Raw genomic sequence first — 13930 nt, 5'->3', positions numbered from 1 at the left:
GGTAATTATGCAGATAAGCTAAGAGCTAGCATTAAGAGATCCTAAATATCTGCTGCGGCTGGATGACCCGACAATGACTTTGAGCGTTTAATGTTTTTTGTAGAGCTGGCAAAACATCGATAGTGACCCTATCGATGTTTTCGAGGTTTTTTTCTGGAACCATCGATACTATCGCGATAATATCGAATTAAACAAATTTTGAAATATAGAGTTTATTCTTTATGAAAAACCCAAAACAGCCGGGGTATTCCTTATAAATTCGATTCCAATAAATTTAGAATTTTAGTTTTTTGTGTTATATTTAATTTTGCATTTAATTCACTTCATTTGTCAAACTTAATATTTTAAAAGTAAAATAAAAATAAAAAGAATATCCAAAAACAAAAAAACGTTGCTTCGTTAGTAGAGGTCCAGCCGCTTGACTTGAGATCTATCTTATATATTAGATTCGGTAATCCACCAATTTTTATTGATGAACAGGAGCTGGTCAACTATGTTTGACTTTAGTGATGACCTGCGTTCGGAAATTATTTGGCCTGCCTTCGAAAACATTCTCTCAGACTCCGTTGAAGCTGGGACACACAAAGCTTTTTTGGCCAACTGTATGTCCTATTGCAATGGCGACATTCAGCTTGCATACCGTCGTTACCCTTTTTAAAATGGTCCCATACCATGCTCCTTTTCCATGTGCGCTTTCTTGCTGTGCTAGGTCCAGGTAAATCCTCGCTGATGTTGCTGGGCTGATTTTCCTTCTCCATGTCTAAAGCACGTGTAAAGAAATTTAAAAAAAATAAGTAAAAGCTTTTATATACTTTTAACATCCTACTTACTGCTTAAAGTGTTCCAGACGGGCACCACTGTAGAACCACCAGTCACTGTCTACTGTCTAAAGAAAAGAAAGGCTTATTATAAATCTAATATTACAATTATAAAATTGTTTCTTACCGCTTAGCTGCGAAAACACAAGAAAAGTAGTGGTGGAATGCGACGGCGATACTATCGTGATAGTTTTCAAACCATCGATAGTGCAAGCTGGCTCCTTACCATCGATACTATCGATGGTACCATCGATGGTTTGCCAGCTCTAGTTTTTTGTATGTATTGCGCGTAAAAATGAAATTGATTGTATTTTCTAAAAAATGTAAATAGTGTAAATATAATATAAGTTAGATAAGGTAACACTAATGTAAAATATCGATAAGAATGTTGATCGATTGAGTATGATCGAGGAGTGTGCGATCATTAACAATTGAGGACTAACTGTAGAGCAACCGACGAGAGTGGATGTGAATAAAGAATAAGGAACCGAAAAAAACTAAGTTTACATATCAGGTTTGGGGTAAAAGGCCCGTATAAAATGTGGCTCCCTGGATGTGAGATGTATTGATGCAATGGAGAAGACGAGACCTGAGCTGTAGGCCTTACTGGAGCGGAAAGGCGTTTTTCGAAGAAGACGCCGCCCATCAAAATGGCGGAGCCACGGTGGACAACCTGGAGAAGCCAAACCTGAAGCAGTTGGAACTAGAGAAGCCTAACCTGGAGAAGCCGAACCTGGAGCATTTGGAGATGGAGAAGCCAAACCTAGAGGAGCTGAATTTGGAGGAAACCTCATCTGGAGCTGCGGAAATTTCGAGAGCGGGCAGCGACGCTTGTGTTGGTGGTAAATCGGAACATGAGCAGAAAAGAGACGCCGAAGAACTTCTGGAAGTTTCGAAAATGACGGCTGCAAATGTGCAGCGCCGCGATCGAGTTGCTGCTTGCGACGAAATTCTGGAAGATTCGGAGAATGAAGAAATTCGGGAAACTTCTGATATGGCGGTGGCAGACGTGCAGCGTCATGAACGAGTGTCGGCGAACGTCGAGACAAACTTTTTGAGAACTGTAGAGGTGTTTTAGAACCTGCTAGACTTGAACCTTGGATAAGTGATGTTAATAAAACGGTTGCCCTATGTAAATATCGTGGTCGATCTGTAGTCAGGTTGGCCGAATGTAAATAGTGTAAATATAATATAAGTTAGATAAGGTAACACTAATGTAAAATATCGATAAGAATGTTGATCGATTGAGTATGATCGAGAAGTGTGCGATCATTAACAATTGAAGACTAACTGTAGAGTGTCATGTCCTGCTTTTCGCGTGTTTATGTTGCCGGCTAGTCAGCGAGATCCCAGGGGGGAACAACCACAAATTCTTACACGCAGCAGACACAACAAAAAAAAAACAAACAAAACGGAATTTTTTTGGATCTGGACAACTAATTTGAACACAACGGAAATTTTTGGAATATCCAGGTTGGACTACCTCACCAAATTGGTAGCCCTCGGAGTCCCACCCAACCATGAGTGCATCCTCGTTCCAATTTCGGACACATCTCCCAAATTTTAAGTCGTGGACAGGGTAGTCCGGCTAAGTCATCTCACCCCCCCACCAACGGGAATATCTACTCACTTAGGTTCATTATTTTTATTTTTATTTTTTGTTTTTTCTTTTTTTGCCCAAAAAAAAATACTCAGAAATTTTCGAATTCACCTTTTTGGAGTTAGTCATTCCTGGGGAACCAGTTCCAGAGGCTTAAACGGTCGCAACCCTGTCCGGACTCACGAGTCTATCGATACTTATTATCGTCGGCCGTTGGTAAACAAACACTGTTTACATTTTATTTGGTCTATTAAATTTTGTTTGTTTGGCCGCACATAACAAGCACACTACGGTTACGAAGCTTGTCTCGGAACAGGAGTGGAGGATGTGCGTCTGCAGAGGGTGGTTCGTTTTGTCTAGCCCAACGTAGGCCACCGCCCACAACCCTGAGATTGAGATCTGGTAAGTACGATTTTGCTAGCCGGGCACTATTGCTTGAGGTCCTTTGCATGGAAAATTCCCAAAGGATGGCCGTGCAAGTTTTCCAACGCGTATAAAGAATTTCCCAAAACCTTGGCAATTCTACACTTAGTGTACTTCCTGCAAAATTTCGAGTTTTTGTTTTTGCTAAAGTTACTGAGTGTAAAATTCCGCTTGTACACTTCTTGCCCAGGTTTATAACGGATTTCTTTTGCCTTCAAATTATACTGCCTAGCCGCTTTCTCATAGGCTTGATGAATCCTTTCTTGGATCCTTTCGCGATATAGTTGCTGGCGTGTTGATCTCGGCAATTGGCTTATTTCCGCTTCGTTCAGTGCATTCAACTTACGCGCCAGTGTATAGTCGTGACCATGCGTGAACATATGTTGTCCGAACATGGCAAAGTAAGGAGATGTTCCGATACTGGTGTGTGTGGAGGACCTCAGTGATGCCTGTATTTCATCGATATGCTCGTCCCATCTTGTATGATCGTCCTGGATGTTTATTCGGATTGCTGACAAGACGGATTGGTTCACTCTTTCTGATGCATTGGATTGTGGTGCGTATCTCCCTGTCTTCATATGTTTTATCCCATATTCATGCAACATATTTTGAAATTCCAGCGCTATAAATTGCCTACCATTGTCTGTGTGAATCATTTCTGGCACTCCGAATTGAACGAAGATCTGCTCCTGGAGAAATTTGCTCACGGCGGTCGTTGTGGCTTTTGGCATTGCTTTTAACCATACAAACTTGGTTAGGTGATCCAACACAATGAACAGCATCGTATTTACTTTGCGTGATCGTGGATACTTCCCCAGGAAATCCAAATACAGCTTTTGGATGGGTCTGTCAGTATGTACTTCTTCTCCCATCATCGGTCGAGTAATCCTAGTTGTATGTTTGTTCTCCTTACAGCTTTCACATGATGCCACGAAATCCCGCACCTGTACCACCATCTTCGGCCAATAATACATTCGCTGGAGTCTCGATACGGTCTTCGCCATCCCTCCATGCATTGCCATGCCGTCGACGTGTGCTTTTCGGATTAGAGTTTCGGTCAGCGCTTCGGGAATCCACAGTTTCCATTCGAATTCATCGCTTTCCCCTCTATTAAAGTGAGTTTTCTTGAAAAGAAGTCCCTCTTCCACTCGCAGGTCTGGAAACTTTTCTTCCTCATGTTCCTCGACTAATCGTATCTTTTCCAGGTATTCGGGACTCTCAAACTCCGTCGTCTCGAAATCGAAGAAATCCATCTCGGCTACCTCATTCGGTCGGGATAACATGTCCGCCACGACGTTATCCTTGCCTTTTCGGTGTTCGATGTTGAAGTTGAATGCCTGCAACGCCAAAGACCATCGTGCCAATCTTCCGTTTAAATCTTTTAACGTCATAAGCCATTGCAGGCTTGCATGATCGGTCACGATTGTAAACGGCATCAACTCCACGTATGGCCGGAATCTTTCCACGGCTTTTACTGCGGCAAGACACTCTTTCTCGGTGACGCTGTAATTCAGTTGTGCTCCTCTGAGTTTCGCCGAAAAGAAAGCTATTGGTCGATCCGATCCCTCTACGTCTTGTTGGTATAACACTGCCCCAATTCCGACATGGCTGGCGTCGCACTGGATCCAGAAGTGCTTCCCAAAATCTGGATGAGCCAACACGGGTGCACAGGTGAGTGCTTTCTTCAGCGTTTCAAATGCCGTCGTTGCTTCTTCCGTCCAAGTAAATTTTGTTTTATTCTTCAGGCAGTCAGTGAGCGGCGCACTTATACCGGAGAAGTTCTGGATGAACCTGCGGTACCAGCCAGCCGTTCCTAAGAAACTGCGAAGCTGTCGAGTATTCTTGGGAACTTCGATTTTGTTTATCGCTTCGACTTTCTTTGGATCAGTTCGCAAGGCTCCATCGCCGATGATGTATCCCAAATATCTTAAGTATTTAAAACAAAATTTGGATTTTTGCATACCGATCGTCAAATTTGCTTTCTTTAAACACTCTGCCACTTCTTTCAGCAATCTGCAGTGCTCTTCGAAGGTCTTGGATATCATCAGCAAATCATCGAGATACACAAACACTTGACTGCGCAGTCGCTGTGGTATCACCTGATCCATCACCCTGCATAATCGCTGTGCCGAATTGCATAGACCAAACGGCATTCATCGAAATTGATACAGCGGACGCCCCGGGATTGTAAAAGCCGTTAGTGGACGACTTTTCTCATCCAGCTCCACTTGCCAAAAGGCATGCTTCAGATCGATGCTGCTGATATAAATCGTATCATCTACTCGGCTCAAAATCGACTCGATATTTTGCAATGGGTAAGCATCCTTCACAGTCACTGCATTCAGTTTCCTCGCATCTAAACATAATCTGTTTTTCCCAGGCTTTTGTACCAACGTCGTTCGGTTATTCCAGGGACTTTCGCTCAACTCGATGACTCCTAACCGTAGCATCTCATCGACTTCTACGAACAGCAGTTGTTGTTTTGCTGGAGAAACTGGAAAGAATCTCTCCTTGACGGGTACGGCTCCTTCAACTAATTGGATCGAATGCTCTTCCACCTTGGTGAGTCCTAATCCCTGATTTTCGTACGTCAGAAAACGTCCTTTTGCTTCTTCCAACTGTCCAGCTTGTTCCGGGGTTAGAATATGTGCCTCTATTGGTTCTCCTTTGGCCATAAATTCGGATTCCACCTGGTGTAAGGATTCTACTCCCACCACTTCTGGGGCCAATTGGAATTTCCTCCAGAAATCTATCCCAAGGTATAATTTTTGTTTCAAGGAAGGACAAAGGAGTATCGGCAATCGATGTATCATCCCATTGTACGAGACGTTGGGTTGAATTTTTCCCACTACTCGATGTTGCGTACCTCCTGCTGATTTCATTATCGATTGTGATTTCTCTAGTCTCAGTCCTAACCTTTCCACTATTTCTAGGCAACCTTCCCCGAGTAAGCTGACTGATGCCCCGGAATCCAAAAGACCGACGATTTCCAAGTCTTCTATCATGACTTTTGCGAATGGTCTATTGTCGCCTTCCATCGCAGCTCTGATGGCCGAGCAAATCATCCTTCTTTCCTTTTTTCGCTGCTGACTTCGCCTACGGGCTCTGGCAATTTTTGGTGAAGTGTGTCGGTCTGGGCTATATTTACCCATGATACGGTTCCTGGCCTCTTGATAATTTGCTTCTCGGACTGCTAGAGGTTCACGTTTCGACCATTTAATGCTATGTGCGGGTTTGTTTATATTTATCATAATCCTACTAATTTTATTAATTTTTTTATCACTATTCTTATCATTAGGCATGCAATTTGACGAGGATTGTACTTGTTCGTTGCAAACGGGTTGGAGCGTGGTTCCTCGTTCTTGCCCATGCTCCTCCCGCCGTTTCCCGTTTGACATCGCGTGCATCTTGGAGTTCTCACCCCGGGTAGTCCACATTTGAAGCAGAATACCTTCAACACCTCTGACTCACACGCATTGAACGTATGTCCCACGGTTCCACAATTCCAGCAGGTAAGTGGTGGTCGTTCTCTGTGGTTCTCCCAGTGTCTAGCTAATGCCTCCACTTCTTCCTGATCCACAGGTCCATCCTCTTCTCCGACTGGTTCCGGACATAGCTCATCCACTCTCGGACGCTCCCTATATCCTCGGTTAGCTTCGAGGTTGTTTGACTGTCTGGTCCATCGCGTCGCCAACATTCTTTCCGCGTCGTGGACTTCGTGTCGGAGTTGGTCCAGGGTTGTTATGTATATCGGGTATATTATTCTCGAAATCTGATCCCTTATGTTCATTTTGATCACCTTTATCAGTTCGAAGTCAGAAAAAGGCATCTCTAGACGAGATCTGAGCGCTAGCATGGTCTGGATGTACACCTCATTGGATTCTCCTGGCTTCTGCTTTCGCTCTCGCAACTCGTATTCTCGCTCGAAATTGGATCGGTGACTCTGGAACTGCTGCTGTAGTGCATACCTTAGGTAAGGCCACTCTTGCTTCTCCGTCGACCTCACGTACATCCAGTACCATTCCTTTGCTTGTCCTTCTACTAATATGTGAAATTCTCTTAGAACCTCCTTCCATGGAACCTGGTACGACCTTTGTAGATGTTCGAGGCGAAATATAAATTCGGATACAGGCATACTTCTTGGACTTCCATCGAAGCTTAGACCCCACTTCCGCAGCTGACCAACTTTAAACGCGGACTCGCCTGCTGCCCCGCTTGTTCGTCGCTGATCTTGCCCTGGATTACCATTCTGCTGTGTCCCACCGTTTCCGGGATCTGTCGACCAGGCGGCTTGCGGATATCCTTCCGAGGCGTGGCGATTCAGCTCCTGCCTCTCTGAGAATGCCCCCGAGGTTGGCGGCGGGAATCCCATCTGGTGACGCACGGACGGCAGCATGTTTGGCGGAGGTTGCTGTAGCATCCTCGGATCAAATGATAGCATCGGCTTGGCTAGTGGTGGCGCTGCTACGCCTGGCAGTGGCTGCATCTGTGTCCCTGTTTGGCGTTGTCCAAATTGCTGGGTTTGCGTCTGACGAACCTGCGTAGCCGCCTGCCATGCTGCGTTTTCCTTCACAAACTCCCTTCGCCACTCCGCCATGCAGTCATTGATGTCCTTCATGAACTGCATCATGTCCTGTTGCATCTGGTGTTTAAACGCATCATATTCCGACGACATCCCTACCTGGTAAGTCTGATGTGCCTGAGCCAGTGCTGCATTAATTCCTGACTTTATTTCAGAAGGCAGAGACTTCGGTATGGCACCAGTTCCGCTTCCAGATTGATGACCACTAGCTTCTCCTGGAACTCCGCTTCCACTTCCTTCCGGATCCTGCTCCCTCAGAGACTCCATGCCTTCTGGTGCCGATGTATTTTCCAATTTCTCCTCTTGGTTCGTTTGCGAGCGAGTTTTTGGCGGAGTCATACCTCCTGGTCCCCTATTTCGAATGAACTCCAAACTTCTCCTTATTTTCCTTCCGATTTGAATTCTATCCCTATCACTATTTGACATATCCTAACTCCTTGCCTATGTATTTCTGTCTATTTCCTTTTTTCTTCAACTTTGTCTAATATGGGGGGGGGGGATGAGACGTCGCTATGTCCACTACTCACTACCTTTTCTCTCCTTTCCTTCAATTCCTAATCCGTTGTGTATATTTACATTATTAGCAATATTTTCATTCACCTAATAATTAATTTAATTTTTTTCAGAATCCGTCTGCAATTTTAACGGGCAGCGATGTTACGACTGGATATTATCGTCCATGGACCACATTAAATTTTTGCATAATACGGACTGCCAAAATCGGTACGTGAACTTTTTACTTTACAAAAAAAAATACAACATTAAAAGACCAATATTTACTTGACATTTTACATTTGCTACAAACAGATTTCGCCTCACTTCAGTCTGGCTGCGCATGTGCCGCTCGTTACTCGGCCATGGGTCCACTACTGATTGGAGAATTCAGGATTTTACCACTGCGGCTTCGAGGATCTAAACCCTTACGGTTTGCCCTCGGTCCAAGCAGCTGGTTTTAGTTCCCGCTTCCGGCTCTCTTAGCTTCCGGTAAATATCTGTATTTTCTTGTATTTAATCAATTTAATTTAAATTTCTTTTTTTTCAGTCTATACTTGCAACTGCCGGGCAACGATGCTACACATTGTAACCAGTGTACATGGACCACAACAATCCCAAACACAGACACAAAATATTTAGGTAAGTTACTAAAAATTTACTTTACTTTAGACAACATTTAAAACAGACAACTGTTTATTTTTTCAGACACATTCTAGCCTGTCTTCCTGTCACCTCAAGGACTGTGCTCAGCAACAAGGACTTCTCAGAATTTCCCCACTGTGGCTGCGATGGGTCTGACCTATTTCGTCTGCCCACGGTCCAAACAGATGGTTTCTGAGATTTTATTACTGGCCTTTACCATGGTGAGTGTTTACTTTATATTTTTTTAATAATTCCATTTTATTAAATTTTCTTCTATATATTTTATTTTTAGATTGGGCGCCATTTGTCATGTCCTGCTTTTCGCGTGTTTATGTTGCCGGCAAGTCAGCGAGATCCCAGGGGGGAACAACCACAAATTCTTACACGCAGCAGACACAACAAAAAAAAAAAAACAAAACGGAATTTTTTTGGATCTGGACAACTAATTTGAACACAACGGAAATTTTTGGAATATCCAGGTTGGACTACCTCACCAAATTGGTAGCCCTCGGAGTCCCACCCAACCATGAGTGCATCCTCGTTCCAATTTCGGACACATCTCCCAAATTTTAAGTCGTGGACAGGGTAGTCCGGCTAGGTCATCTCACCCCCCCCACCAACGGGAATATCTACTCACTTAGGTTCATTATATTTTTTTTTATTTTTTTTTTTTTCTGTTTTTGTAGCTTAACTATTTATTTATCAAAATTAATTAGACTTAAGTAAACAAAAAACAGAAACCCCAAGATATGAATTCCATGTGAGTGAATTAATTATATAGGCCAAATATTTATTCTTGAAAATCATCACATATTTATTTATTTATTTATTTATTGATATTAACATGTGATACAAGCCTTATTTATTTATTATTCTCTGTACAGTTAATTATTATTTATTTATTATTTATTTATATACGTTCTATGTATTCGTCCCGCGGTACCGTGGTTAGGTGTTAGGTGTTATATGTGTTAATGTATAAGTGCAAGATTGAATTTATAATGAATTAAAAAGAAAGATGAACGTAAGCGAGTAGATTCCTCAAGTGGGGGGGAGTGAGATGGTATAAAAGATGTTTCCATGAAAACTATATTTGGGAGAGGTGTCCGAGATTTGCACAAGGATGCCCTCATGGTTGGGTGGGACTCCGAGGGCTACCAATTTGGTGAGGTAGTCCAATCTGGATATTCCAAAATTTTCCGTTGTGTTCAAATTAGTTGTCCAGATCCAAAAAGATTCCGTTTTGTTTGTTCTTTTTTTTTGTTGAGTCTGCTGCGCGAATATTTGTGGTTGTTCCCCCCCTGGGATCACGCTAGCTAGCCGGCAACACAACCGCGCGAAACGGCAGGACATGACAAGAGCAACCGACGAGAGTGGATGTGAATAAAGAATAAAGAACCGAAAAAAACTAAGTTTACAAAAAAAAAAATTGTTTATAAGTTTTTTAGTTTATTTTATTAGTTATTGTTCATAATTTGATTTTTACATTTTAAAACAGAATATGGACTAATTTTTTTATTTCAACTTTGATTTACAGATCCAAATACATAATTTTGGTTGCGGAAAAAGCTCCACAAAAACTCAAAAAGCTTGCGGTACTTATAACAGCAGTCGTAGTTCCTGATACCTTAATAATTGTACCCATACATATAGATAAAATAAATTGAGCTAAAAAAACCATGCTACTTATAATAGCAATATCAGTTCCCAACCCGCGTAGTCCTGATCCAAGTTTCGGAGCACCATTTTCATCAATTTCAAACTGAAAAGAAAAAATATTAAGAATGTTGTAAAAAATTTGTTTTGCTAAGATAAACTACATTTTGATTTTTGTATAAGCATATATAAAATGACCGTTCATGTCGTAAAGCGTTTAGTAAAAAGTTGACACACCTTGGAAATTTTAAGTCCAGACTTTGATTATAAATTCGGAAAAAGAATGTAGTTCCATCCAATAGGGATGAAATTATTTTCTTATTCCAAAAGATTGCTCTTAATTAATTTGACATCCAAACCGCAGAAACCGTATACGTGGTGAAATTTACAGTCCCTACTTATTGGGTAGTCTAATTTTCTCGGTGCCAAATAGATTTACTAGTTCCATAATGTTCCATTAGTTTTAATGATTTACATTAAAATCGACCTATAACTTACCTTCCAGAATACTTTGTTCTGACTATAATAAACTGTTTTCTGTAGTATTTACTGCTGACTCTCTGCTAATCATAAAGAAATTAATATCAATATTTTCGATTCGAATCGTCGTCGCATGCAGACGTGTATTTATTGTGCTCCGGGAAAAAGTATTCAATAATATCAAAAAGTGCAGTGACTGGTTTCGAAAATCAACAACAACGCGAAAAGACGCTTTTAGCGATGAAATCGCTAATGTTTATATTGATTAATTAATTAATTAATATAAAACATAACACTTAAAACTCGAACAATCTCAACCTCGATTGCAATGAGTCTAAACGACGTTCGCACGCAACGTCAACGTGAGCAAGACGAGAGACGGCTCTCAGTACAAAGAAACAACGCTTACTTCACTTTCAAAGCAACCGAAAGTAATGCAAGCTCATCACAAACACGGTCAATTACCCCAAACTTGACCGAATTCTTAAACGTAGAGAGCGAGAGAGCGCGATCTTGCTCCCCATCGCTACCATCGATGTCTCTGCAGCCAAAGAGCGCAGTAACTAGCACCGCAATTTCTTTGACGACGTCAACCGTAACAACAACAACAACCGCAACTGTAACGACAGCGCGTTTAACGACGTTATCAGTTAGCAGCGCAAACATTAATACTTCTGCCGCTGCGCTGCCCGAAAAAGAGAACAATAACAAGGAAAATATAAAGCCGGCTGTGCGGACTGGTATGGATCGGTACATCCAAATCAAAAGGAAGCTGAGCCCCCTTAACTCTCAACGGAAAATAACCCGAGGCAATGCTAACATAGCTGCAATAGAAACGCCCACGAACTCAAACCGTTTTAAAATCTTGGCAGACTATGAGGATGACGCCGAATCTACAGAAGTCGAAAAAGGAAGCCTAAGCCCCCGCCAATTTACATACGAGAAAAAAGTTCCAACGTTCTTGTCAAGAAAATTATAGAGCTTATTGGCAAGGACAACTTCCACATAATACCACTCGTAAAGGGCAATATCCAGGAAACAAAAGTTCAAACGAAGTCTGAAGATAATTACAGAGTATTATCGAAATACCTCACCGACAAAAAAAGAACTTTTACACGTATCAGCTAAAAAGCAGCAAGGGCCTGCAAGTCGTACTTAAGGGCATAGAGCCCGAAGTATCGCCTGCAGAGATAACAAAGGCGCTACAAGAGAAGGGATTTAACGCCAAGACAGTCTTCAATATCCTTAACAGGGATAGAAAGCCACAGCCACTCTTTAAGGTTGAGCTCGAGCCACAAATTAAGCCCCTAAAGAAATACGAAGTGCTCCCTATATACAATCTTCAGTTCCTGCTGCACCGCAGAATTACAGTTGAGGAGCCGCACAAACGCAATGGCCCGGTACAATGTGCGAACTGCCAAGAATATGGCCATACAAGGTCTTACTGTAAACTGCGCCCGGTGTGTGTAGTTTGTGGTGAGCTTCATGACTCCGCACACTGCCCAGCGAGCAAAGATGACCAGAACTCGAAAAAGTGCGGCAACTGCGGTGGAAATCACACTGCTAACTATAGAGGTTGCCCAGTTTATAAGGAGCTGAAAAGTCGCATCCACCAGAGGGGATCTACTGCCCGCACCCAAAATAATCAGTTCATAGCCTCCAGGTCAAACCCTGAAGTCTTCTTCTCGACTGCAGCCAGATCCTCACTAGGACCCATAAACTCCGCCAAAAATGTCACATACGTAAGCGCTTTAAAATCAGGACTGGCTACCCCAGCCCCAAAAATCTCACTGCCGCAATCAGCACACCAAGAACCGAACACGGCTCAGCAGCATCAACCGCCGGAGCAGCCAAAAAGTAACTTTGAATATTTGATATGCAGTCTACAACAAAGCCTTACGGAGTTTATGTCGTTTATGCGTACAACTATGCAAGATCTAATGCGAAACCAAAATCTACTTATACAAATTCTGGTTTCACAACAATCCAAATAATGACTTCCCTACGAATATCTACGTGGAACGCTAACGGCGTTTCGCAGCACAAACTCGAGTTAGCAAACAATCAAATCGACGTAATGCTGCTTTCAGAAACACATCTTACAAACAAATACAATTTCCAACTACGAGGATATACATTCTATGGAACAAATCATCCAGATGGTAAAGCACACGGCGGGACTGGAATTTTAATCAGAAGCCGTATTAAGCACCATTACCATACGAAATTTACTAAAAACTACATACAGGCCACATCAATAAATATACACCTAAATACTGGCAAGCAACTAACTCTAGCCGCCGTATACTGCCCCCACGCTTCACCATAGCCGAAGATGAGTTTATGCAGTTTTTCAACTCACTCGGAGACCACTTCATAGCAGCAGGAGACTACAATGCCAAGCACACACACTGGGGATCTCGTCTCGTGACCCCAAAAGGAAAGCAGCTCTATAATGCAATTATCAAAGCTAAGAACAAGCTAGACTATGTTTCCTCTGGCACTCCAACATACTGGCCGGCAGACCCAAAGAAACTTCCCGATTTAATAGACTTTGCGATTACCGAATGCCTTTCGGATCTTTCATCTGACCACTCGCCTGTCCTCTTTACTCTACTCCGACACCCAGGAACATGGGATCACTCATCAAAACTGACCTCACATAAAACCAATTGGGTTAAGTACAGGAAGTATATCAGCTCACACATTGAGTTGAGTCCTCACCTCAGCGACGAAGCCAACGTAGACAGTTTTGTTAATTCACTGGAGTCTGTACTCGTCTCTGCAGCTCGAGTTTCAACACCTCAAACTACAAACACACAATATATTCAAAAGAAGACAAATCTACAAATCGAACAGCTCGTCCTCGAAAAGCGACGCTTACGACGAGAATGGCAATGTCACAGATCGCCATCTGCTAAGCAACGTTTAAAACAAGCCTCACGTCAACTTGATCAAGCTCTACAGCAAGAAGAAACGTATGTCCACCGCCGCTACATAGAGCAATTGTCAACTAACAGTACAAAACACTCACTATGGAGAGCTCACCCAACTATGAGCTCACCAAAAGAAACCGTGATGCCAATTAGAAATTCCACAGGCGGGTGGGCGCGCAGCGACGCAGACAGACCCAGCACGTTTGCCAAACACCTTAAAAATGTCTTCCAACCAAATCCTGCCACCGATGCGTTTACTTTGCCGACTCTATCATATGAGCCCCAGCCTCAACATGAG

At 42.6% G+C, this 13930-nt stretch overlaps 1 long non-coding RNA gene across 1 annotated transcript in view; it reads right to left on the bottom strand.

Annotated features, from left to right (window-relative positions):
* Positions 1–10060: 10060 nt before the first annotated feature.
* The window catches only part of LOC108094819, a 41805-nt gene continuing 37935 nt past the window's right edge, over positions 10061–13930 (bottom strand). Inside the window, exon 4 of the long non-coding RNA XR_006245896.1 lies at positions 10061–10322. This is a non-coding gene — a long non-coding RNA (uncharacterized LOC108094819). The remainder of the gene's footprint in view (positions 10323–13930) is intronic.

This window comes from Drosophila ficusphila, unplaced genomic scaffold, assembly GCF_018152265.1.
Source record: "Drosophila ficusphila isolate 14025-0441.05 unplaced genomic scaffold, ASM1815226v1 contig_128, whole genome shotgun sequence".
NCBI lineage: Eukaryota > Metazoa > Arthropoda > Insecta > Diptera > Drosophilidae > Drosophila > Drosophila ficusphila.
The sequence above is the reverse complement of the archived record's forward strand: the minus strand, read 5'-3'. Positions and strand labels throughout refer to the sequence as shown.